The following is a 25,763-nucleotide window of genomic DNA, read 5'->3' on the forward strand; positions in this document are numbered from 1 at the left end:
AACATAGTAGAAGTTTTGGCTCAGTCACCTTCTACTATGTCAATGCTTGTGGTGCTTCAGAATTGTCCCTCCAAAAAGTAGGCTTTGTTGTCAGCAATTGGTGGAATCGATGCAATTGATTCCAATCTTGTGGTTTTCAACCATGCGGGTTATACACCACAATTACCAACCGAATTAGCATTCTTGATTCAAGTAAATGCCTTGAATAAACTTGTTCATCGAACCATTATTGATGAGGGGGAATATACTTGTATAATGTCTATGAGTTGCTGGAAAACACTTGGATCACCGCCTTTATCATGTTCACCAACAACTTTAAAAGCTTTTGATAGACACACATATACGCCTTGTGGGATGCTGAGTAATCTTCAAATCAAACTAGGAGGCAAAACTGTAACTATTGAAGTTGAAGTTGTTGACGGACCCCTTGACTACAACATTTTACTAGGAAGACTATGGGTTTATGCTATGGTTGTTGTGGTTTCAACATACTTTCATATGATTACATTCCCTCATAAATGTGGAATCATGGTTATTGACCAACTCACCTTCTTCGCCTCTACTTCATAGGCTACTGGAAGCATTCCATTGGCACACAGACCCCCGCTATCTCTTCAAAACATTGGTGTAGGTCTCTTTAAAGATTCTTCCCTAATGGCTTCTTTTTCACTACCACCACCATAAAATTTGGCAGAAGTGGCAAAAGTTGAGACCTAAAACATGATATCTTCCATTGCATCTGACTTAAGGAATATTGCCAATAGTTTGGAAGCTAATAGTACTAATGAAATCATGTCGCTAAGCCTTATTAAGATAGCATAGCAATCAATCTTTCTGGCTTTTGCAGGAATCCAAATCCATTTTCGTCAATTGTATGGGTAGATCGGTCATTAGAATATGGTACTTCGCCCGATCCTTTTCTACGTATATTTTCTAAAGATGAAGGAATCATCTAATCAATGATGATGGAAGGAGAACCATGGGAATATTATCATCATCGTTCTCATCTTCCAGATCACAGAGAATATTATTCAAACAAACTTAATCATCCTTTAGTTGTCTATTTCCTTTCAAATTTTGTTTTCATAGATCCAGTAGATTCTGAGCGAAACCTGTCAAGTATCAAAGAAAAAATTTCTATCAATATTTTGACCAAACCTAACATTGTAGAAAACAGTCATGTTGGTAAATCTTGTTCTCCATTAGAACTTGATAGTTATCGTGCTCTCTTTCATGAATTTCGAGATATATTTGCATGGCCATATGAGGAGATGCCAGGAATTGACTCTAGTATAGTTGAACATGAAAACAAAATGTATCCTGATGTCAAACTAGTGCAACAGTGCCCCCTTCTTGTTCATCCAAAGAAGGCTACTGCTATTAAAATGGAATTTGAAAAAAAAAATCATGATGGTTTCATTTACCCTATTCCTCTTACTGATTGGGTTTCTAATATTGTTCCTGTCATGAAGAAACAAGGGACAATATGAGTGTGCGTCAATTATATGGATGTTAATCAGGCTTGTCCAAAAGACAATTATCCTACTCCATTTATCAACCATATTATTGATGAATGTGCCAGATGTGAGATATTCTCATTCATGGATGGTTTTTTCGGCTAGAATCAGATCAATATCCACCCAAAGGACCAATCTAAAACTTCTTTTATCTGTCCATGGGGTACATTCTCTTATAGAAATCTCCCTTTTGGTTTGAAGAATGCAAGGGAAACATTTCAGAGGGAAATGAATTATGCCTTCCATGACATCAAACATATTTTTCAACCATACCTTGATGATTTACCTACTCATTCACGAAAGTGAACTGATCACCTGCAGCATTTGAGAGCTATATTTTTACGGTCCCTACACTACAAAATATGAATCAATCCACACAAATGTGTGTTTTGTGTTGGTTCTAACCGTTTTCTTTGATTCGTAGTGTCTAAGGAGGGAATTCGACTTGATCCACTCAAGGTTCAAGAAATCCTTGATTTTCATCCACCTTCAAATCTACTATAGTTACAAAGACTCCGAGGGAAGGCTAAGTTTCTGAGGAGGTTCATTCCCAATTATGTTGAAATAGCTAAAGGATTTACTCGTTTATTGAAAAGTGGGATACCCTTCCATTGGAACAAGTTGCGTAAGCTTCCTTTGATTCCCTTAAAGATACCTTGATTAGAGCCTCATTAATGTATTCCCCGAATTATCAAAACGACTACTTCTTGTATCTCGCCACTGCAAATACAACCATTGGAATGGTTTTAGTCCAAGAAGAAGATGGGATTGAACATCCAATATATTATTTGAGTCACAATCTCAATGATACAGAAGTTAAGTACTCTTACGTTGAAAAGTTCGCTTTCACTGATGTTCAAGCTGTACAGATATTTCACCACTACAGCCTGCTCTGAAAGACCACTGTCATTTCATATCGGAACCCTATGACATATATTTTGTCACGTCAATTGCTGGGTGGCAAAAAATCAAAATGGATCATCATTTTGTAGGAGTTTGATTTGGAATTCATCAAATCTAAATCAAAGAAATCCCTAGTCTTTGTTGAGCTTCTTTGCAACCTTCACTCGAATACCATTGATTCAACATCAGAACCATCAATTCTGGATGAGTCTCTATTCCTAACTTCGTCATCTGACGCATGGTATGGAGATATACTAATTTATCTCCAGACACAAACTTTCTAGCCAGATACCTCTTGCTCGCAACAACAATGTATTTGATACCAAGCCAAAGATTATCTAATCATTGGTGACACTCTTTATTGTCGTGGTATCGATAAGATTTTATGAAGGTGCCTCACTCATGAGGAAGACAAGAAAATTTTGAATGATTACCATTCAGGTGCTTGTGGTGGACACTTATCTGGTTATGCTACCGTGTATAGAATTCTCCATGCTCATTACTTCTAGCCTTCCATATTCAAATATTGCATAATTGCTATCAAAAGTTGTCATGCATAATAGATCTATGACCGTAAAGCTAGATTACCATATGCACCATTGCATCTTGTCGTCATTGTCGGACCATTTGTCGAATGGGGAATTGACTTCATGACATGTAACCCCACCTCGGCCGAGGGGCATGGGTACACTATAGTATCCCTTGACTATTTTACCAAATGGGCCGAGGTTATGCCAACATTAAACAACAATGGCGAGATGGCTTCTCTTTTCTTTTTCAACCATGTGGTTGCTCGGTTTGGTGTACCTCAGGCTATAGTTACAGATCATGGGTCTCATTTTTGCAATCAAATGATGGTTGAGTTAACTGCCAAGCTAGGATTGTCACATGATAGTTCTACTCCTTATTATCAGCAAGCAAATGGACAACTTGAGGCCATCAACAAAGTCTTGAAGCGAATGTTGCAAAGAATGATAGGGGTTCATAAACAAAACTGGCATTTAATCTTGTACTCTACCTTATGGGCATATTGAACCTCAATGAGAAATGCAACTGGATTCACATCCTTTCAATTGGTGTATGGTCTGGAGGCAATCTTGTCGATACAATGTGAAATTTCATCTCTCAAACTCGTGATTGGCCTGCTACTCGACACTTTTGAAGAAGAAGCATGTTTTTTGGAACTTATCCATCTGGATGAAACCTATCGTGAATCCACATTGACTAATGAAGCGCATAAGAAATGAATCAAGGCAAAATATGACAAAAATGTCAAGCCTCACGTTTTCTTTGAAGGAGACATGGTCTTGTCTTACAATCAAGAAGATGATAAACTAGGAGTAGGAAAATTTGAATCGCTTTGGATGGGTCCTTATATTGTCAAGCATTTTTTGGAAATAGGTGCCTACGAGTTGGTAGATTATGATGGAATTCCATTATCGCAGCTCTGAAATGGGATGTACCTCAAATGTTACTATGCTTAATTGAGTGTAGTAAAATTCATTATATATGCTTTGATTGCATGTGTGTGAGTCAATGTGTCTTTTAGAGTTTTTATGTGGTTAAGTAATCGCCTTTGCATTTGTTGCAGATGCTGGAACCTTTGGAACCATTTGTTGGTAATGCTGATGGTGCTAGTTATAGTATGCAAAACCTATCTTCTGTAGCATGGGCCATTTTTTCTCAAATTGGCGAGTTAGTGAGTTCTCAAGGGATTTGTATCGGTTGATCGACGAGCTATATTGCTGAGTATAGTGGGTTGATCGAAATTCTCTCTAATTCCATTTCACTTGTAATTCACCGAATCATCATAAGGCTAGACTCATAACTCATTGTACTGAAACTAACAAACGTTTATACTGTCTGAAACCCAACAATTCTTCCTATGTTCCTTAAAGTTCGTATTTTGAAAAGACATTTTGAGTACATTCAATATCAACATATTCCATAAACTTTAACACATTAACTGATTCATTAGCAAACTATGTGTTAAATAGACATTTGCGACACATGTAAAAGTAAATTTTTCAATTCACATCATTAGTTGAATAGGATTGCGACCATATATATAAAAACTATGAAAGTAAAAATAGATAGATGTTTTAAAAGGTTTTACAAAATTTGTGTCCAAGACATGTTTGGTCATCTGACCTAAAAGCTCAAAATGCATGCAAAAAACATCATAAGTAGACCTAGTGATGCTCATGATAACAGGTCACAGCTTGAGCTATCATGCGCAAGAGCCGCATCCAACGGCTTGGAACACCAATAGTATGGCATTGCAGCCTCATAGGTAACTCCTCGATTCGGACATCTGGAATACCAAGGTTTAATGCCTCCACATGATCTTGCAACTATGCTAGTGTCTTGGCCAAATCCAAATCCTGGAGAACTGCTCTCCCAATGTTTCTTCGCACTGGCCCACCTGCCTCCTGTTGGTGCCTCATAGGTCAAATAGTACCCACATCTTCATGCATGAGAATGATTTTAGTTTAGTCTTGGAACATCAAAACACAAAAACATGTAGAAACTTAAAATTCAAAAAACATTTTGGTCAAAAACAATTTGCCTATAGCACCCCATTGAGCGCCCACTGGTAGACTCAACTTTGGATCTCCACGAAAGTCCATCCCTGAGTATGGATGCTCCTCGATGACAATGTGTTATTAATCAAGTAAACTGAAGAATGTAGTGGTAAATGTAATCGATGACTGACCAACATGTATCGCCATCAATTCGACCCACCGTTGCATCCGTGGATCTCTAGGACCAGTAACACCCAATGTTACATGTTGGGGTTGCATCAATGGAATTCTTTCTAAGGTAAAAGTAATTAAGACTGATCCATAGCTAAAGTTCTTGGTCTTACAACTCTTTACCTTTATTAGCTGCTCTTTCAGTGAAGAAATTACTACCTCACACCACTTGAATCAAGTTGGCTCAAGACATTCAAGTGCATACTAAACATATGATCCGTTCACCAGATGAAGAGTCACACTGCCTGGCAAATTTGCAATGGTGACAAGGGTTGTTCTCAAAGGCAAATCATGGATACCCTTGATGATTATCTTTCTGTCCTTGCTAGGTTGTGTACCTGGATGAAAAAATTGTTGAACATAGTCCCTCATTGTTTCCCTTCCACGGGTAGAACCTAAAAGAGATATGGGGGCACCACGTCTCGACAACCCTGTAAGAAAGTAAAAATGCTCAATCACAATAGGGAAAACTTTGTCTCTGATGTGAAAAGCCTGATCTGTCAGATCCCATGCATGAACTAGGAACTGCAATAGTTCTGATTGTTGCCTCATTTAGGACAACCTGAAATATTTGAGAAACCCACAGTTTCTGAGGGCCTCAAATGTACCCGGATCATTTAGGGAAACCATTTATTGTTCTTCATGCTCTCTTTCTCGCCAAGTAATAGACATTCTGATCCACTGAAAGCCTGAAATCAAACCATAAGCTTAGTAAGGATCCTTTTCATTCAAAAAAAGGAAGACTTTTTGGGTCAATTTGGTGAAACAAGTTTGTTAAACTCCCCTAATGAAGCCCAGGCAAGGAGACACTGTGCTATAATGTAGAATCCCTTCTATCTGGGTGCTCTCTAGTGTAGTTTTTGACATGCAAGCTTGCATTGGTCCTAGAGAGAAAAATTCAAACCCCAGGGGCCCTAAAAACCCTAAAAACTTACATGAAATAATAAAAGAATGATATGAAAATAAAGAGGAGGGGTAGATCTCATAGCTGGTCCAAACGGCATGAGAAATGATCCACAGAATCTCTCACAATCAGTTGATGAAGATCGAGGTAAAAAACAAGGTCAGAGCACAAACTGAATGGTAAATTTCAAATGGTGAAAATAACATGGTAAATTGTTGATTCTATGTTTATTTCATGAGAATTAAATGAGTAAACTTTAGTATTTACCAATGAAACAGGTATGTTTAATCCATTTGGTGTTTCTTTAAACAAATTTACAGCTGAATTACAGAATTTGACGTGCACGATCTTGAATTTTACTTTGACCACAGAGCATAATTATATCTCATTTTCGAGCTCTATTAAACATCGAAAAGGGAACCCCCTTGGAGTCCTTTTTAAGCTCTTTTCAGACTCTTGAAATATGAAAAGATTTCCAAGCGCTTGTCCTTTTCAGCTTGTTAATTGATTGGAAATGACATCTACTCAGTACAAGTTTAACCCTTCTTCGTGGTGACATAGATTATTTACAAAAAAGGAATACGTTGACCAAACATGGTCAATATGTTCTCTCTTGTATTGTTTTACACTTTTTTAGACTTGAGAGACAAATATACCAAAAAGAACTTGTGGAGTTTTCTTTTTGCCCCTTTCCAAACTCTCTAAACATGAAAATGATCAAGTTATCATTGTTTTAGACTCGTTAAAACATCAAATAGCGACAAACTTGTCCATCACGAAAAGACCAAGTTTCACCTTCACTAGACTCGTTAAAACATCACATACCGATGGATTCACCTGAAGGGTGGAATTATACAACAACAATATGTTATATTGCTCAAGCTTGATAAAAATAAAGAGGTACAAGTCAACAATGACTAAGGAAAATGGGAAAAGGGGTAAACCACTTTATGGTAGCAGGTCACTCTTGAACATGACACTTTCACTTCATCACTGTGACTATTTGGGTTGGGTAATATGCTTGATGGTCTTCATAACTTGGTCTATCATACCATCCATTACTTTGGTTTTGGGTCAATGTTTCCAATCCATTCAGTGTCGTCGACATGTTCAAGAGAAGTCACTCAATTAAAATTTATCCTTTGCAATACTCGTAAACCTTAATTTTCATGACTTCCATTCCTGAACCTTGTTTCATCAGTCAAATTCTATCTCCAAAATCATTACACTCATTTCGTGTCATTGATGTTGGATACAACAAGGCTCTGCTATGACGAGTCGCTTCTTGTCGACATTAGCACATTATCCAAGAAGTTGACTTAGAAACACCCTTCCAGTACCTTGAGGCTTGCATAGATCAATGACAAGTTTCTCGCTTCTGGCGATAGATTGACATCACTGGCCTTCAACTAAAAGTATTTGTATGGTGTTCGAAATAAAAACATCCATTCACACCATGCAGAATGTACTACAGTACCTTGAGGAAGAAGGAGGAACTTGTAGGAAGTAGGAGGAACTTCTCTACAAGAAGAAATGTAGAATTATGTGGTTAAAAGAATTGGAGAGGAATACAATATTATTCCATAAGGCAATGGTGAAACGCAGACATAATAGCGTATTATCCTTAACATCTCTGGAAGAGAAGAAATTGGTCACACATGAAGATATAGGATAGGAATTTGTCTCAAATACCAATCCCTCTTATCGAAAACATCACCAACCCATAGAGAATAAATCTAGTGGAAAACAAATAGTATATGCAGCCTCATCCAACTAGCTCAAAATGATGCCTTGGTCAGGGAATTTACCTTTGTGGAGGTGGAGGAAGATGTTGTGGCAATGACAAAGAACAAATCCCATGGGCCAGATGGATTCATAATGGATCTCTTTCAAGACTATTAATCCTTCCTTAATATCGAAATTCATTTGTTTGTAAAAGAATCTCATCTCTCACATTTGATGTGGTTTGGCCTCACTTCTACCCTTATCACCCTACTACCAAAAATCAATAAACCTAATTCTTCTAGTTTCTTCTTACTAATAACCATCTATAATTTTATATACAAAGTTTCCTCTATATTGATTGTAAACTACATTAATCCTTTAGTAAGTTCAATCAGATCCCCTAAACAAACTAATTTTGTTGAAGGTTGACAAATCTTGGATGGAATCGTAGTATCCCATGAAGTTAGAAACGCATTCAAAAGATATAAGAAGGCATGGATGATGATAAAACTTGAATTCTCCAAGGCATACGATAAACTAAATTGGGACTATCTCTTGCAAAACCTTTGGGCTTTTGGATCCTTGAACCAATGGATCGAATGGATTAGATCACTAATGTTAACCTGCTTCTTCTTGATACTACTGAATGGATTCCCCTCCTCCACATTCAACCCACCAATAGGGCTTCCGTATGGAAATCCAATATCACTGTGTCTTTTCATCTTCGTAGCAAAATGGCTAGGAAGATATCATAAGGTAATGTGAATTAAACATTATCTCAGGGGATTATAATTATACAGAGTGTACCTCCCCATCACACATCAATAATTGGTTGACAATACCATGTTATACAAAGTGAGGATAATTGGAGATATCAATACTCTAAAAGAAGCCCTCAATAATTTATGGACCCCTAAATTATGGTAATCAACGCAGAAAAAAATCAAACTTATTTTTTCAATATTAATGTGGTGGTGTAGCATCATTTAGCTCACTTGATGGATTTCCAACTTAGAATTTTTTTAGTAAAGTATCTTGCGGCCCCTTTGGTTGAAATATTTCTTTGTATAGATCACTAGAGAAACATTCCACAATGGATCTTCCAAAAACCTGATGGTTGGTTATTTCATTCACTCAATCTGGTGGGAAGAATTTTTCTCTTAAAATTGAACCCACAACCTTTAATAGTGTAAAAAATATCCATAATGGCAACCCCCAAATCCATCCTTGGATCAATAAATAATGTATATAGAAATTTCCTCTAGATTGCAAACAATAAGGAGAGAAAATGGCCATTGGTTCCTTAAGAGAAAATTTTTCTCCTAAAACTAGTAGGTGGTTTGGGCATTAGAGACCCTGAAACTCTCTATCAGGTGATGGGAAATAAACTATAGTGGAGATGGATTTAGGATGGGAATGAATTATGGACACTAATATGGATCCAAAAATACAACCATCACGCATTTCAATCAGGAACGCTACAAAGTCTAGAGTTCCCTCAGGGATCCTCAATCTAGAAATTGGCAAGAGAACTCAGGAATATCATCCAGGATCATGCACTAGGAAATCAAGGAGGACCAAATGGAACTATTTTGGACTACGTATGGAAACATGTTCCTAGGTTGGAGGCAAACAAAGAGATCTAGGAATGACTAATTAACTTCACAACTACACAACAATGAAACACTGTGTTGAACTTCCAGCAACTATCTACCGATTTCACCAAATGAAGAACTTAGAAAATAATTGAGGACTAGCCAATCCATCCAGACATAGTCACATGGACCATGATAGACCAAGAGTTGTTACACTGGAAAATTCCATTTGTATATGGCCCAGATAAATTATGGTAGGGACATAAGAAGAAAGGGATGTTTACAATAAAGGAATCCTATGCTTTGTTAGTTTGACATAATGATCTTCCTAAAGAATCTATTTGGTGAAAAATATGGATGCAAGTACATTGGCCTAAAGTAGCACACTTCTTGTGGATGATTGGTCGAAGGAAGGTGATATCATGATATCAAATCAAGAAAAATGGATTTGAAGGTCCATCAATGTTATTTATGCAAAAATCAGGAGGGACATCTAGAACATCTACTCATCTCATGCTCCTCTTGAAAATTACGGGATTTGGTCTTACCCCTATTTGGGAATTCTGTTTGGAAATGCAATATTCTTACATAAATAATCAACCAATGGAAACAAGGGATCTTTCGCATGCCTGTCCTCAATAAATCATGAATTTTGATACCAGGTTTCCTCATGTCGTTAATATGGAAATAACATAACTAGAGGATCTTCAAGCAATCATAATATCAAGTAGGAGCGGCCTCACCATTAATCTTGTAAAGTGATTAGGAATCCATCCTCTCAACTTCTTGAGCATAATCATACTTGGGAGAAAATCACTATGAGGTAGGGATACTAACCAAACTAGAGCAATTCCCATATGTGGATAACCCTATATCTCCTTACACTACAAACATGAGGATGGGCTATCCAACAATATTCACACCCCCATCAATAAGATTTATGAAACTTAACTTTGATGCCACTTCTAAAAGCAATCCAAATCTGATCAAATATGCAGGTAGCTTCCACGAAAATGGGGGACAAGCCTTATACCTCTATGTAAGTAGTTTATGGATCAATATAACCAATCTTGTTGAATTCTTTTCTTTGGAGACCGGAATATTGCATGATGTAGCAAATGACCTCATGAAACTCCAAGTTCTTGGAGACTCTTAGCTAGTAATCAACACTCTCAAGAGGTTCATAAAGCCCCCCACCCCCCCCCCCCCCCCCCCCATGATAAGATTTGTAAAATCTAGAGATTGGAAATTTTTTTATTCCATATTAACTCCTTGATCCAATCTTTCCCTATTACCCTCACCTCCCACTCCTGTAGATCCAGAAACAATGTGGATTTTTTTTAGCTAATGTAGGATTCTCAACTCAAAACATCAGCCTATCTTCCACTTAGAACAATGAGTAGTGAACAGTATGGAGAGATAAATTTCATATTGTCATCTCCAAATATTATCCAACCCTAATAGGGGCATGGAAAAATGAACCAAAAAATTATGGAGGAAGCCCACGCCCCACTACCTCTCCTAGCATTAGTGAAGGTGAGATCGTGTGGCCATTTTCCCCCATGCACTCACACATGCCACAAACCTTGATATCCAAGGGAATCAATATGGTATACTCTATATCCTTAGTGATTTCTCACATTTCCCATTGTCACTCTAATCCTTTATGTTACACCTACGTATGTTCCCATTTGTGGGTGGGATATGTGTATTTCCATGTTGGGATTTTTGATAAAATGGTGAGTGAAGGCCTGTGACCCCTTGGCTGGGACCTTTATAGCATCCATCCTTCAACAAAATCTGGAACATATCTCATTAGAGTGGATGCAAGGGAAGACACCCCATCAAAGAAAGTCACCTACAGTGGGGAAATTTGTAATCAGAGATAAGAAGAGATTAGAGGACCACTAATAAAGTGGTACAATATTCTATAACCAAATTCTACAATTATTCTAGTCTAGTTATTTTTACATGGTGAGCTTCAATATTTTGTAAATAGGGTGTCCTTAGGGAGTTCAAAATTCTTGGTTTTCTCTATCTTATTCTCGCTTATCCCCATGCCCACCCTGGCCCCCATGTCTCTGCCTTAGTTTTGTTTTTACTTCCACCCCTCCTAGTTAGTCCTCACCACCCATCAGTTTTTATCAACTATGTTTCTTATCTTTTCTTGGACACCATTCCATGCTAGAGAAAACATTCTTTCTAGGGATTCAGGGGTCAATGCTCTTTGGGTATACCTAAGCCTAGGTTCAATCCTAGTCTACTGCAACAACTTCCCATTTTACTAATCCAATTCAAGTTCAAGTACAAATTCAATAATTGGAAGCATTGACCACCAATGACCTCCAGGCCTATTCTAACTCTGAAATCCAAATTGAACTTGCTAGTTGCGTCTGTGAAACTAGTCACACTAGGGAACAATGAATTCAGTGTTTTAACTCCATCACCCTTCACTGAAAAATGAAGACACTTTTGGGCTGTATCCTCAAACAAAAAACATCAAGATCACAATGAGGTAATTGCATGCCTCAATGAAGTCCAAAGGGTCAAACATCACCAACACTCTTGTTTGTTTAGCCCCAATTCCTATCTTGCACATATCGAGGTACAGCTTTAGTTTGAATGTTGACCTCCAATGGGCTCAAGTGCATAATACCTGGCCTTAGTAACACCCTCTAATAAGTGATGCTTGCTAGGTCTCTTGGCTTATGTTTTGGATTAAAAAATTTTCTTTTATTTTCATAGATAGATGATTGGAAAGGTACACCTAGAAAATGATATCTAATAATTTTGACAAACCTCCTAAACAATTGTCTAAATGTAGGATAACTAAAATTGAATCTATTTTTTTGTAAATTTTTATTTCTTATAAATTTTTATTTTTTATAAAATTGAATCTATATCTTTTATATCTTTTATATCTAGGACTACAAAGGTGATAATCTCTTTCATCCCATAGAAATTTAAAAATTGACCAATGTTCAGTTTCTCTTTGATACTCATGAGAATTAGTTCTTGTCTTGGAAATATACACTTTCTTCATACACTAGCCAAAACACAAGAATAATTTTGGTTTTCAATATTGGGGTTGATCACCTCCTTATAATATCATAGTTCCCTTTTTCCCTTTATCTCTTTATTTACCAACAATTTCCCCTTTAAATTTTGAAGTAATAATATTTATAATATTATCTGGATTTCGCAAAATGATCTCCCTCTTTAGTCATCTATGATCCAAGAAAGATTGGGCATCCTTATACCACAAAAGCTTGAGTCGAAGGTGGGTGTCTTGGATAGAGTTAGAATAAATTTTAGGAAACCCATTGGTGTCCATGTTGTATAACTTCTTCTTACACATAAGATGGCTATTCATGGAAATGATTTCAATGGGGCAAATACTTTCTTCAATCAGGAGGATAGTGCAGGAAATATTTCCTTTAATCTTGAGCTTGTAGGCTATAAACTCTTATTGGATTCATTTAATATTCCTTGATAACTATGTGTAATATAATGCAACCCAAAACCTCACATCCATATAAAATAATATGGGTGACAAGAGTGTCAAGGAGGGCTTTTTTAATCCCAAATCCAAAAATATATTGACGTACAATTTTTTTTAATTTCATAGTAAGATTTCCAACCTCCATTTATCTTTTTCTCAATGCTATAATTCTAGTTGACCTTATAATGAACGCCGATTTCTAAATATTTTTATGAAGGGGAAATTCCTCCAAGGAGTTGTTGCCATAAATGATTTTTTTTACGATATTAATAATTGTATCCATATGGTGTAGAAATCTTAAAATATTTTAACTTGCTTTCAAATATTTTGATGACTCCTTGTTAAAAGAACAATAGCGTCAACATAAAGGATAAGAGTTATGACGATACTAGTGAGCATGGGTCCAACACAACCTACATCTTCCAACAACGAAAATATGAAGGATGGAAATTTATAATAAAGTTAAAAAACCTTGGTATCAGGGCCTTAGTATTGAGCGCCCATGAGTGACACGAGCTAGACGAGATGAGTCATGAGGTGACAAATCCATCGCACATTTTTCAACAATCTTTGCAATGTTTCAGGTATGCAAAATGAAGAGATGAACAATGCTTGAAATTTGGCACCTAAGAGTAAAGTGTGATTCTCAAGATGAGAACGGATCCATCAATGACACATAAGTTAGCCCAAGGCCCCCCTACCTTGATGCCTGAGTTGGCATAGGCATGCCCATGTGGCCCCATAATAGCTAAGTACGACCAAAGGAACCTATTTAAATGTGGCACTCAACTTTGAACATAGTGCATGATGTGCCTAGCATGCTTTGGATAAATGACATCTTTTGAAAAATGAGCATCCCTAACATATCCAGGCAGAATGAGCATGCCGAAGAAAAATAAGTTGGCTTGATGGAATGAGTTTATCACCCTGAAATTTGGGGTTTCATGCACAAAGTGGTGGAACAATGCATCATCTTAAATATATATATATATATATATATATATATATATATATATATATATATATAGATATATATATCACGAGGAGGAACAAAAAAAGCTAAGAAGAAACCAAGAACTAAGAAGAAAGTTTACACTAGAGACATTTTGAGGTCTAAAATGGGCATCCTAAGGAATATTATAAAATAATAGTGAAAATAATAAAATAATATTAGATTACCTCGTCATGTTTTGGAGGGAAAAAATAAGAAAATACTTTTTTAGCTCATACTTTCAACTTATCTCCCTATGATTTGACTCAAATTTCAAGAAGGCACACTCATTGGATGTGAAATTTAATTTTTCATCCAAGGAGTACCCATGCTACATATTCTTGATGGACCCTACTACATGAAATATGTGGAATACATGCAAAATGTGATTTCAATCACGTTTTTCCTTGTATTTCACAGTTTTCGTCTAGTATGGTCCATCGAAAAGTATGCAAGATGGGTACTCATTGGATGAAAAGATAATTTTTGCATCCAACGAGTGCTCCCACTTGAAATTTGAGTAAAATGATAGGGAGATAAGTTGAAAATACAAGTTGGAAAAGTAATTTTTTATTTTCTTAATTTTTTTATCTTTTTACCTTTTTATTCCAAAAATTGTGAATCATCCCCCATGGTTGACATCATCATATTCAATCCTATATGTTCTTATAAAGTTAATTTTTGTTCTACATTTTTTCTTTGGGGCCTATTTTTAACCTCAAAATTTCTCTAATGAGATGTGCATGATGGCATAAGTACGAACTGAATTTGTTTGGAATGACCACCCGATGTCATGTAGATCCATGTCAAACCATGCAAATATGTGCAAGGATATGCTGAACCATGTGAGAGTCTATATAATGACCAAACCTTGAATCTTTTTCTAGAATCACAAAGTCATCCATGACTGAACTGTAGAAAGCTCTAATGGAATGACCAAACTATGTAAAGGTCTTATGAAATGAATAAACAATGTGAAGCTCTTGCAGAATGACTGAACTATGTGAAGGTCTTGGGGAATGATAAAACTATGTAAAGTTATTGTGCGATGACCAAACTATGTGAGGGTACTATGGAATGACTAAACCAAGCCGAACGACCAATGAATGACCAAAGTATGCGAGGGTGATGTGGAACAAAGACAGGGTATCTTTCGTTAGATTTTTGTGGGATAACTTGGTTGATGAGATAAGTGGTTTACGCTATGGTTATGTGGTATGTAATATAACTTTATTTCACGAGCCAATTCTCATGTACAGGAATTCAATAATTGTATAACTAATAGGACATGTGTTGTGACTAGTTAAATGTGATGTGAAGTTTCATATTTCAACATTTATATATGTGATATTATTGAAACATTTATATTGGATGTTAAATGTTGATATGAATGTTTGGCATTATACTTGTGATGAAGATTGAATGTTAATTTTTAGAACATGATATATATTACATGTTAATAAGTATAAGTTCTATAGGTGTAGTGTATAAGTAGTAATCTTAAGTTGGTCATATCCGTTACGATAAACCATGTTGATAACACACATACAATGGATTCAATGAGCCCTTAATTTAAGTGTATTATCTATGGGCATGATAGTTGGTATTAGAGTGAAATCCACAACCTTCCACTACAATTTGGTATCAGAGTAAACTCCACCACTTAATTGAAGTTGGCATTAGAGCTAAAGCAGCTTGATAGTAGTTTGGTGCTTTTCATCAACTAGACTTGGTATGAGAGTGACGTCCACCACATTCCCATTGATTTTTGTATCAGAGCTAGAGTTAGAGCTTGAAGTTTTGTACTTTTAACTGACCAAATTTGGTATCAAAGTGAAGTCCACTAGCTTCCACCAAAATTTGTTGTCAAAGTCATGCTCACCGTGACATTAACTAGAGAAGAGATTATGATTAAGGGAAGTATAAGGTTGAATAAATTGGAATAATTCATGGATCAAATGATGGAATCCATCGAGACATATGTGATGAATTTTGATGAGATAAAGAAGTAGATGGGGACCACGATTGATATGTTTGGGAGCTCTAAAAGGCTTCCCTGAATGTGGAGAAGAATGATGCTGATAAGATAAGAATGGATTAGCTAGAGATGCAGCTTGGTGAACTTGTATCATTGGTCTTTGAGTAGTAAGAGATGATTGTTGTGTTGAAGAAACTAGTAGGTCAAAGTTTTTCCAATGCTTCAATGAAGGTGAAGGAAAACGAACTAGAGATCTACGATAGTATGAGATGTGTGAAAGTGATTTGAAATTTTTGTTTGGATTTGGATCAATATCTTCGAAACTCGATAACATTCCTAGGGTAGTACAAAGTGAGAGTTACTACTACCTATTTGAGATGGAATGTAAAGCTATGGTGGAGGACTAGAGCAGAAGAGATTCTTGCTAGTCACATCCAAGAATGGAAACTTTTAGGGGCTAATATTCATAGGTGGGCTAATTTTCCATGATTTTTCCAAAAAAAAAGATTCGCCAATTTCCATTTTTTTTTAAATGATTGATCCAAATTTTACAATATAAAATTATTTTACCTTAAGAAACACCAAAATTATATATAGAGTATATATAAAATCATTATAAATCTAAATAATTTTACAAATACATCAATAAACATTTTATAGTTTTCATATTAGGCACTAGTTAGATTCACCAATGTTTTTAAACTTCAAGATAATTTTCCATGCTTAAAATTTTTCGAGCATCTAAGATCACATCACTACATGGAAAAGGATGATGAAAGCCTTGTACATGTAGTTTGGAGCAAGAGATAGGACTTGGAATGAAGGACTAAGTGGAGGATTCTCAGGTTGAATTGTAGCATACAAATCTACATACATGAGTATTCAAGACTCATGCTGGATATCAAGGACATGTTGGATGGAGACAAGTTATTTAACATTGTGGTAGGTTTGAATCCATGAGTATAGACAAAAGTGAGAAGGTAGAACGTTTAGATGTTTGTAGAATCTATTGTTCTACCAGACAAGCTCTTGTATTTATGTGTAGGTTGGAAGTGAGAAGGGCAAGATCATATTGCTGATAAAGGAAAGAAGAAGGTAGATAAAGGAAAGTGAAAGTATTTAAATGAAGATGCTTTGAAGTAGAGAAAATTTGGGAAAGCAAAGTCTCTTTCAAGTTGATTATGTGGAGAATATCATGTGGCAGAGAATTTCCCTGGAAGAAAAGAGTATCTGTGTTGCAGCAAGTAGAGAATCCATCTCTAGGAGTAATGCAATTTTTGCGCGTAACTTCATCGAAGGAGGCTACTCCAAACCAAGATTAAAGAAAGAATCTATTGAACTATGCGAGTATATGTGTAGGTGGGAGATAGTACCGACACTAGTCACAACTTCTTGGAGTAGGATGTCATGATGAGATTGGGTATGTTCATTATTATAGTCTATATGTACTTCAACCTAGTGAACTATGAAGATAGGAGAATCATTGCGATGATTAAAGATGTTCCAGTGAAGATTAGACATTGGAGTAGGAGGCCTGAATTCACTATTATTTATCTAAATTATTAAGATGTTTTATTGGGTCAAGAGTTTCTCATTTTAGAGAGAATTTTGCGCTTGTATTACATTTGGGGCAATTGTACATGCTTTCTAGAGTGGAGCCTATGAATGTTCTAACCGTGCAAGACATTTTAGATGGAAGCGCTAGCATGACTGTCATTCGTGTGGAGGAGAGGAAATATGATGAGATTGTGATGAGGTTGGCCCATATGGATTTTACTCTTCTATAGAAGACAAATGTGGTGACTCAGTTAGCAAAGAAGGTTTCAAGTCCTGATAGGAGATCTGAGATGGTTGACATTAGGACTTCGATATGTGAGTATGTTGACATTGTTTACGTATATAAAGGGGAGGGTAATCAAACTGAGGACCACCATGAGGATGATAACGATGGAGCTAGAAGGATATCGTCTGCAATCCGAGATGAGGCTTACAATTATGGGCCTTGGTATAATAGTGCAGGAGGTTTTTCTGAGGATCAAAAGTTAAAGAGATTGATTACGGAGAGAGATGGTAGGATGGGTTGCTATGAGGGTTCATTCATGGAGCAAGAGGACCATTTCCAAGGTTGATTGGAGCATGTTTGAGTGAGCATGACAAATATTTAGGAGGTAGAGTTGGAGTGTGGAGAGGTAGTCCCTGACGCTACTCCACTTCATTTTCTTTATGAGTGTCTTGGAGATGGGATCATTATTAGTTTCTCGGGGTGATAAGTCCGATGAGATGTCGAGTGCGTAGCATGGGTATCTCTTAATGAGCATATTTAGTGTTAAGGTGATGTGTCGAAATTTTTAAATGACATGGAGACATGTGATAGTGTTTTCATGATGCTCAAGTTATGTGAGTTCTTATAGAGTTGGTGCTATGATCAAATTTACTACTCAGTTAACTAATGAAAAAAATGGATCCAACACATGTTATTCCTACAGAAACATTCACATTCATAACATTGACTTGTGTCATATATGAGCATTCTTCATACAAGTTTGATGTAGTTAGGATGTTGCTTGATGGCATAATGTTTAATTTGTATAAGTATTTTTCTCGAGGATGCAGTACCTTTAGTGATGGATGGTTTTCAAGGGGAGGTTCATTTCAAGGATGACAACATTTACTCATTGGAGGAGGATGTTAGGCCTTAGTGCTTGAGAACCCATTTTTGAGATGAGATAGATAATATGTTTCGTGATGCGAGAGCACCATCACACATATTGCGATGTTTGAGTTATAAGACATGAATATATAAACAACGCTAAAAATTTGGTGCACAAGAGTGGAACATGCCCACCGGAGACAAGAAAGGAGGAACAAGTAGAAAATGAGTCAACCCAAGTAACATCCTTACCTTGGTTCTTTAGTTGGCATGATTATGCCCATGTGACCCCATAACACCCAAGTTGGACCAAATGTACCCACCTCAATGAGGCACCTCACATGAAACGAGGTGTCGGATGTGCCCAATATACCTAGTTATAATGATGTGCCTAGATGGAATTAACACAACTTACCCACTGAGGAGAAACAAGCATGCCTAGCTAAAAATGAGTTGACATGATGGAATAAATCAATCTCCCTCAACATTTAGGTTTCATGCATGAAGTGTTAGAATGGTGCATCAACTTGAATGGACTGCATGATAGCCTATTTGGCATGATGGTTCTATATATATGTGTGATGAAAGCATGAGGAGGAGGAGCACAACATGACTGAGAAGGAATCAAGAACTGAGAAGCAGGTCTAAGGTGTTCTCAAAGGCATAAGCATAAAGGAGTAGGTACGAGTCAAAGTTGTTTGAAACAACCACACAAATTTGTGCAGAGCCATGCATAATTGTGCAGATACTTGTAAGCTCGTGCTAAACCATACAATATTCTAGGGAATGACAAAACTATATGAGTTTCCATGGAACAATTGAACCATGCATGACCAAACCATGCAAAAGTCTAGTGGAACATTCGAACCATGCAACGGTCACGTGCTATGACAGAACCATGAGAAGGTCTTGCAGACTGGACGAACCATGTGAAGGTCTTATGAAATTATTGAACCATGAAAATATATTTTGGAATGGTCGAATCATGCAAGGGTCTTGTTGAATGACTAAACCAAGTTGAATTACCGTGTAAGGATGACTTGGAATGTAGACAGGGTATCTGTCATTAGTTTTCAGTGGGGGAACTTGGTTGATGATCTAAGGGGCTTGTGTTATGGCTCTTTGGTATGTAATATGAGATTAGTCCATGGGGCAATTCTGATTTACATGAATTCAAGACTTATATAAATAAGTTTTGAATACATGTGTGGTCACTTATTTCATGTGATGTTAAGTGTCATATACCAACATTTATATATGTGGCATTGTTGTGACATTGATATTAGATGTTGAATGTTGAGGTGAATGCTTGGAATTATACTTGTGATGAAGATTGAATGTTAATTCCACTAACATAATATATCTTACATGTTAAGAAGTATAAGTGCTAGAGGCATAGTCTAGAAGTAGTAGCCATAAGTCAGTCACACCCGTTGCAATAAACCTTTCTTATACTGTACATCCAGAGGATTGGACATGCCTTAACTTGAGTGTAAACTCTAGGGATGAGACATTTTGCAAATATTATTAGTCCCTAATATGAAAATTGTAAATTGTTTGGCAATATTTTTGTAAAATTATTGAAAGTTCTAATGATTTTAAGTCTATTCTATAAAAAATGGAAATTTTATGGTAAAATGATTTTATACCATAAAATTTGGGCAAATAATTTTTAGAAAAAATGGAGTTTGGTAAATCTTAATTTTTGAAAAAACGTGGAAAGTTAGCTGACCTACCAATATTAGCCCCAAAAGAAATCCTTCTTTCAAACACTCGTCTAGGCTATCGATGTATCTGCCAAATGGGTAGGGTATAAGGAACACTCTTTCTTGACTCCAAACATTGAGTTTAATTTCTAGCCAACCCTAAGTGGTCCTATGCTTATAAATAACATTCTTTTCACAACAACTCTCAATTCGAGAGGAACCATAATCTCTTCTAGCCTCTTCCACAACTTTGTTGCAGGAATGATGTTAAAAGATCTTTGAATGTCAACAAAATAATAGAAGAGACCAATGTTATTATTGTGGTGTTCCTCTGCAATTACCCTACGAGTAACAAGATAGTTCGCAATTTTGTGGTATCTCCTCAATGCATCTTTGCCTTTATCTCTTTTACCCCTGATTTAAAGCATAAGGCTAATCTTCCAACCTCTTTTGCCTCATACAATTTTGCTAAAATGTGGCTAATCATAATGATCTTGTAATTCTAGGGAATTATTTTATCCCCACTCTTAAAAGTAGACACAATAACGCTCTATGTTTAAGGATTAGGGAACCCTTGATTCACTCTAAAGTTAAAGAACTTGTGTATGTCCATGGTGAGGATAGATTCTGCCATTTTAAGGTTTTCACCTTGATAGCCTTCAATGTTCTTAACTTTCCCATTAGCAAGCCATTTAACTCCAAACTTAATGTCTTACAAAGAAACTATATTATCCTCTACATGGACATTTAAAATGGCATCCATGTCATTAAGAGATTCATAGAGGTTTTTAAGGTAAATATTCTAGCTATTCAAGTGAATCAAATGATTTTTTAATTTTACAAATCACAATTTTCATTTAAAACTTTCTAAGATCAAATTTAGACAACTGCAATAAGATCAAATTTAGACAACTGCAATAATTATTCTTGCTTTCCACTTATATAATATCTTTTCTCTCTTACTAAGGCTTTATTTTTACAATATTTAATAAATTTTATATTAATGAAATTTTAAATTTATTTCTTTTGATAATTTAGAAAAGAGTGCATAAAAGTTTTTTCTATATTTTAAAATAATTTTATTTTTATTATAATAAAATATAAATATATAAATATTACTTGCCCATTCTCTCTATCTCAATTTAAAATGAAAAATTTAAATAATTAATAATCAATATATGTTTCATTATAAGATGTTATAATAACCTAATAATCAATAGTTATACATATGTTTTTGACAAAAATAAACGATTTCGTACGCTAGCAGCGGGTGGCCACAACATGCAAAAGCTTAGAATTCAGAAAGCGTGACAACGAATTAAAACAGGAGGTCCGTCGTCGATGGAAACAGCATCGGCCGCCGGTTATTTAAAAAACACAGATTGAATAGTGGCGATGCTCTCATGACGGGGACACTAGGGTTTCGGGGCCACACGATAAATCCAAAAGTTAAGACAGTGATCTCCACGACGGGCGCGCTGGGAAGCAGCAGCTTCTGCATACATGCGGTGATGTTAAAACTTTGCTCATATCGTTACAAGACGCATGGGACAGCATAATTATAATTAACATTACTTTGGAAGTTTTATAGACTACTGATTTGGTTTGTCTCCTGAGAGAGGCATGGGACACCAAGATCTTTATTAAAGCAAAATCTTTATTAACTTTAGTCTAAATTTTTCATAAAAAATGCATGCTACAATGTTACCATTGTTAAGCTTGCTTTAAAAAATTAATAGACTATTTGTCCGGTTTTCCTTCCTGCAGCTATTTTATTTATAAAGATGCTTGCCTTCTTGCACCTATTTTATTGATTAGAGATTTGGAAATGTTATTTTATTTATAAAAATGTTTGTTTTTTTAAAGCTATTTACGAAGATCAGATAATAGAAAATGTTATTGTTAGAAAATAGACAAAGATTAGAAAGTTATTACACACAACATTAAACATTTGTTTTGATAGTTTTATTGACTATAAGAGTTAAAAATATATAGGATATAAATCACTGACTTTAACAGATCCAGATTACAACTTCAACTTATACATAGTAAAGAATAGTTTTTATATTGACTCTTCTTGACTCATAATGACAACTACACATGACATGGAAACATTATTTCTAACATCAAAATATAGGTTTCATGCATGATGTATTAGAATGGTGCATCAACCTGAATGGACTGCATGACAGCCTATTTGGCATGATGGTTCTATATATACGTGTGATGAAAGCATGAGGAGGAGGAGCACAACATGACTAAGAAGGAATCAAGAACTAAGAAACAGGTCTAAGCTGTTCTCAAAGGCGTAAGCATAAAGGAGTAGGTACTTGTCAAAGTTGTCTGAAACAACCACCCAAATTTGTGTAGAGCCATGCATAATTGTGCAAATACTTGCAAGCTCATGCTAAACCATACGAGATTCTAGGGAATGACAAAGCTATATGAGTTTCCATGGAACAACTAAACCATGCACAACCAAACCATGCAAAGGTCTAGTGGAACACTCGAACTATGCAATGGTCTCGTGCTATGACCGAACCATGAGAAGGTCTTGTGGACTGGATGAACTATGTGAAGGTCTTATGAAATGATTGAACCATGAAAATATATTTTCGAATGGTCGAACAATGCTAGGGTCTTGCTAAATGACTAAACCAAGTTGAATTACCGTGTAAGGATGACTTGGAATGTAGATAGGGTATCTGTTATTAGTTTTCAGTGGGGGAACTTGGTTGATGATCTAAGGGGCTTGTGTTATGGTTCTTTGATATGTAATATGAGATTAGTCCATGGGTCAATTCTAATTTACATGAATTCAAGACCTATATAAATAAGTTTTGCATACATGTGTGGTCACTTGTTTCATGTGATGTTAAGTGTCATATTCCAACATTTATATATGTGACATTGTTATGACATTGATATTAGATGTTGAATGTTGAGGTGAATGCTTGGAATTATACTTGTGATGAAGATTGAATGTTAATTCCACTAACATAATATATCTTACATGTTAAGAAGTATAAGTGATAGAGGCATAGTCTAGAAGTAGTAGTCGTAAGTCGGTCACACTCATTGCAATAAACCTTTCGTATATTGTACATCCAAAGGATTGGAAATGCCTTAACTTGAGTGTAAACTCTAGGGATGAGACATTTTGCAAATATTATTAGTCCCTAAGATGAAAATTGTAATTTGTTTGGCAATATTTTTGTAAAATTATTGAAAGTTCTAATGATTTTAAATCGATTCTATAAAAATGGAAATTTTATGGTAAAATGATTTTATACCATAAAATTTGGGCAAATAATTTTTAGAAAAAATGGAATTTGGTAAATCTTTCTTTTTAAAAAAACATGGAAAGTTAGCTAACCTACTAAAATTAGCCCCAAAAGAAATTCGTCTTTCAAACACTCCTCTAGGCTATTGATGTATGCGCCAAACGGGTAGGGCATAATGAACACTCTTTCTTGACTCCAACATTGAGTTTAATTTCTAGCCAACCCTAAGTGGTCCTATGCTTATATAAATAACATTCTTTTCACAACAACTCTCAATTCGAGAGGAACCATAATCTCTTCTAGCCTCTTCCACAACTTTGTTGCAGGAATGATGTTAAAAGATCTTTCAATGTCAACAAAATAATAGAAGAGATCAATGTTATTATTGTGGTGTTCCTTTGCAATTACCCTACAAGTAACAAGATAGTTCACAATTTTGTGATATCTCCTAAATGCATCTTCGCCTTTATCTCTTTTACCCCTGATTTCAAGCATAAGGCTAATCTTCCTACCTCTTTTCCCTCATACAATTTTGCTAAAATGTGGCTAATCATAATGATCTTGTAATTCTAGGGAATTATTTTATCCCCACTCTTAAAGGTAGACACAATAACACTCTATGTTTAAGGCTTAGGGAACCCCTGATTCACTCTAAAGTTAAAGAACTTGTGTATGTCCATGGTGAGGATAGATTCTGCCATTTTAAGGTTTTCACCTTGATAGCCTTCAATGTTCTTAACTTTCCCATTAGCAAGCCACTTAACTCCAAACTTAATGTCTTACAAAGAAAATATCTTATCCTCTACATGGACTTTTAAAATGGCATCCATGTCACTAAGGGATTCATAAAGGTTTTTAAGGTAAATATTCTAGCTATTCAAGAGAATCAAATGATTTTTTTAATTTTACAAATCACAATTTTCATTTAAAACTTTCTAAGATCAAATTTAGACAAGTGCAATAATTGTTCTTGCTTTCCACTTATATAATATCTTCTGTCTTACTAAGACTTTATTTTTACAATATTTAATAAATTTTATACTAATGAACTTTTAAATTTATTTCTTTTGATAATTTAGAAAAGAGTTGCATAAATGTTTTTCTATATTTTAAAATAATTTTATTTTTATTATAATAAAATATAAAAATATAAATATTACTTGCCCATTCTCTATATCTCAATTTAAAATAAAAAATTTAAATAATTAATAATCAATATACGTTTAGTGAAAGCCTGCTCCCCTTACGGACTACCAGCGGGTTATTACAGGTGGGCGTGGTTTTCCTTGATAACGGTGATGAGTCAAATCGACATTCGCGGATAGCAGCCAGAGATGGTTGTCCTCACTGTTGGTTTGACACCTGAGTTTGATAAGTTTTGCCACCTTCGGGCAAAATAAGATGTTATAATAACCTAATAATCAATAGTTATGCATATGTTTTTGACAAAAATAAACGATTTCGTAAACTAGCAGCGGGTGGCCACAACATGCACGAGCTTAGAATTCAGAAAGCGTGACGACTGTGAAGAGACGAATTAAAACAGGAGGTCCGTTGTCGATGGAAACAGCATCGGCCGCCGGTTATTTAAAAAACACAGATTGAATAGTGGCGATGCTCTCATGACGGGGACACTAGGGTTTTGGGGCCACATGATAAATCCAAAAGTTAAGACAGTGATCTCCACGACGGGCGCTGGGAAGCAGCAGCTTCTGCATACATGCGGTGCCTTTTAAAACTTTGCTCATATCGTTACAAGACGCATGGGACAGCATAATTATAATTAACATTACTTTGGAAGTTTTATAGACTACTGATTTGGTTTGTCTCCTGAGAGCGGCATGGGACACCAAGATCATTATTAAAGCAAAATCTTTATTAACGTTAGTCTAAATTTTTCACAATGTTACCATTGTCAAGCTTGCTTTAAAAAATTAGTAGACTATTTGTCCGGTTTTCCTTCCTGCAGCTATTTTATTTATAAAGATGCTTGCCTTCTTGCACCTATTTTATTGATTAGAGAATAGAAAATGTTATTTTATTTATAAAGATGTTTGTTTTTTTGAGTTATTTATGAAGATAAGAGAATAGAAAATGTTATTGTTAGAAAATAGATCGAGATTAGAAAGTTATTACACACAATATTAAATATTTGTTTTGATAGTTTTATTGATTACAAGAGTTAAAAATATATAGGATATAAATCACTGACTTTAATATATCTAGATTACAACTTCAACTCATACATAGCA

This window comes from Pinus tabuliformis, chromosome X, assembly GCF_031772625.1.
Source record: "Pinus tabuliformis cultivar Carrire ecotype Pingquan chromosome X, CPIR1, whole genome shotgun sequence".
Classification (NCBI taxonomy): Eukaryota; Viridiplantae; Streptophyta; class Pinopsida; order Pinales; family Pinaceae; genus Pinus; species Pinus tabuliformis.